Source organism: Salvelinus alpinus, chromosome 1, assembly GCF_045679555.1.
Source record: "Salvelinus alpinus chromosome 1, SLU_Salpinus.1, whole genome shotgun sequence".
Taxonomy (NCBI): Eukaryota; Metazoa; Chordata; class Actinopteri; order Salmoniformes; family Salmonidae; genus Salvelinus; species Salvelinus alpinus.
Window position 1 is genome coordinate 61,704,972 of NC_092086.1, and position 3,871 is coordinate 61,708,842.

Consider the following 3,871-nt stretch of genomic DNA (forward strand, 5'->3'; position numbering starts at 1 on the left):
GCGACCAGCCATAAGTCACGTGATCATAGTCTGATTAATTTAAATGTTCCCAAAACATGCTAACATTCTCAAACTATTTCTTTACCATTGTATTTTTCTAAGCATTAATCCACAAATATTTGTTTTTGTGGATTTTTTTGTTGTTGTAATATTCCCGATGCATCAACAATAATGCAATGCTTAGCTCTGGCCACCACGCAGAGCCTCACACAGGAGATGAATGATGCTCCTCATAAAGATCAAGAAATGTGTGTGCAAAATGGAGAAGTCTAAACCGGAATCGTTGTGAAGGCCAACGTCACCCCCTTTGAAGTTGAAATTTAAAACGGTCTGCCCCTAAAAACGAACAAATCCCTTTGAAAACGGCCTATGTGACATCGATATGAGTCAGAAACATTTATTAAAAATTTACTAAGAAGTGTAAATAGGATAATTTTGGTCATCAAGTCAGTCTCGTCTTAAACGGAGTTTGTATCACAACTAGTAAATGAAGGTTGGGTTTGGATAACTCCAGGTGCAAAAAAATCGCCCCTCAGTTACCCTTCATTGAATATGGCTCTGTTGTTTTATCGCCCCCAACGCATTCCGTCTGAGACTGAAAAGCCCTATATGGATTAACCATGCCTTTGGCACTGGTTCGACAATGCATGCTTCCAGGTATTTTATTTTATTGCTTTAACTAGGCAAGTCAGTTAAGGACACATTCTTATGTCAATGACGGCATAGTGGGAACAGTGGGTTAAGTGCCTTGTTCAGGGACAGAACGACAGATTATTATTATTATATATATGTTTTACCTTGCCAGTAGACTACCTGCCGCCCCTGTAATCACAGCCAACTATGGTATGCATTCCCTGCTGAAGGACCTTCCTTACAGAATAGGTGGTTGGAGATCGTTGCTCCCCATTGGTGGTGAGTATACCGATAGCTAGACCGTAGACTGCTGGTTATGTATATTTTGAAAATCATTCACTATCATTGCTAGCATAGCTAATGTTAGCTAGCTATAGTACCTAGCTAGGTAGTGTAAGAAATTGTATAAGATACTGGTAACTTGTTTTAACCACTTCTCAACATAAGCTATTCTTGGCACAACATGCACCCATCCCCACTACTTTGTCAGACCCACACACACATCCCCTCCCCCATGAATAGGGCCTGTGAAAACAAACGCACATGCAGGATGCCTTTGGATGTGACTAGGACAAAGAACTGAGTGAAAAGCCAATGGAATGTCGACATCAGGCCGAACAGGACTACCCACGACCCAGATCGACCAATCGGAAGGCCAGACGACAAGATCAACCTACTTTGCTTGTTGCCTATATAATCTGTATGTACTGTTTAGAGGGTCTCTCTTCCGACGATTTTATACGAGTCAGACAGAAGGAGCCGTGATGCACGATTTACTAAGATATCTTTACATATCAATAAAAGGCCTTATTATATAATAATCCACCTCGTCCTATGTCTCTACTTGATCTCCTGTCTCCAATAAACGTTTTACTAACAGTAGCTGGCTGACTTTAGCCTACCTCAATACAACTAGGATTTGGCTTGGAAATGTGTTAACATTTCAAAAGAATGCAAATAATTAGTAGGAAAACCTTTTTTGGGGGGGATTGTGATGTCGCCAGACTAGATGCAGTCTAACTTTGGCCAGCTAACTAAGATTGAGAGGACCACCCAGCAATGCTAGCTATTTTTTTTAATGAACTTTGCTAGTAACAGTAATGGCACCATTGCCATCTCTAAAGTACATTTGACTACATAATATGGCAAAGTTGTTTCCTACTAATTATTAGCCTACTTTAGCAATGTCTTCGTAAGTTAGTGAAATTTAGACGAAACAATCACATTAACCTACGGAGTGAAACCCATGTCTAGGGCACAAATAAATATTGGATTGCAGCTATGGTGGTAATTTACTAGCTAACTTTTGTCTGACAACAACAGTGTACTAACTAGAAGCAACAAACTCAAATCAACCCGGGGCCCTAGCAAAACATGTCACTGTTGATGTAACGGCGTCACCGGCCTGAATCCAATCTTGAGCAAGTAAAGTCTTCAACTGTAAAGCATAGAATGGCCGTGACTTACCAGAAGGAGCAAAGGTGGGTATCATAACATGTTTAGCGAGCTCCAAAAAAATATTTAATTCACTCTTGATTTGCTATTTTCAGTTTATCAGGCAAGACCTCAGAATAAATGTGTGTCGTGCAACACAAGTAACTTTGTGACACGGCTTCTGTTGTTGCCAGAGTCTCGACTCCTATGAAAAGGACATGCTATCACGTGCACTAGCTAGTTAACGCTAAGTTACAAGAGGTTGTTGTTATAGCTAGCTAGCTAACCATTTTTGGCCAGACAAACAATCTAAGTTATATGCGTTTTGAAAAATAAATGTGTAAATATTAGCCATGTTACCTCCACTTCCTGGCTAGCTACATCCTGCACCAAACGAGGCTCAAATTGATCACACTAGGTCACCCCAATTAACACCATGCACCACTAATGTTTGTTGGCCTCGTGAACTCAACACACACATGGCTGAAATCACCTAACGGTACAGCCTGACTCTGATCCTTCTGGATTTCGATTCATTTTCTTAAATCGAATAGTTTGCAAACTACTGAAGTTGAGAAAGTTTCCCGCTAACATTTAGCTAGATAGCTAATTAATCTAGCGCCAACATTAACACGCTAGCTAGCTAACGTTATATCTACAAACAAAGATCTCAACCATTCACTTAGCCGATATAACAAACAAGTTTGGCCACCAGCTAACATATAGAAAATGACAACCATCTACAACATTGATGTAGGCAAAACTAGAGAGGCCCCTAGCGTGATAGAGTTGAAGACAAAACTTTTTTCATTGGTATCTCATTTGAGAATTGAGCATAGCTTCTATCCCTCCACCAAGATGGTTGTAGACGGCAGTTTTCAACATACTCAGGTTTCAGAAAACATTTCAATAGTATTCATAAGGATATTGGTCAAGTAGTTGATGCATTTTAAGCTTAGAAGGACCCTCTCATGTTGCTGATTCTCCAGTCCAGTGTTAGGGCTGCGTAAGGTTCAACTGAGATAGGAACAATAACACAACTGAACTTGATTAAAATAATTGTTTAATTCAAAAGTTAATAAATGGCAAATGCATTTTTCGTATATACGGGTTCACTGCACCACCCCGCAGGGTGGAAACAGAGAAGACACTTGTTACTGACAAAGACATTATAATAAATACTCATGACAGAGATAGTTCCCACTTCCGAGCCGGCCTGTCAGAGTAGAGACTGGGCGTGATTTAGATTCACCCAGCCTATCGTTGATGTTGGCGCTTTAAGCCAGTCCTGGCCCCTTAGCGCATGTGATGTCCCGACGCTGTTGCTGTGTAGATTACGCTCCCTCACCCCAGAGACTGGGGTCAGACAGTTTTATAACATTGTCTGAGATATTCGCACCTGTATACAATGTCCACTGTTCTCGCTCAAGGCTAACTACAGCTTCCCAGCACACTTATCTGGGGCTAACTGTTACTTCCAGCACACACACACAGACACCCAGTCTCCCAGGCCAACAGTTGCTAATATTCAATCACATGTGTTATAGTATTGGGTTATAGTGCATAATGTACACCACAGTCAGCAGTCCCCTGATTCACCCCCCTCCTGTGTCTCTCTAAGATTAGCACAGTCTCGGTCACACAGTACAGCGCCCACAGCGCCCTTTCTAACACACACACATTTCAGACTGCTTGTTCATATCTTATGCTCAGATACATTTGTTGCAATTTCAGGCTGTGGCCTCATGGTTAGACAGAGCACTGGTAAGAGTAGAGACTAATGGAAAATGCAGGTTCACATGAG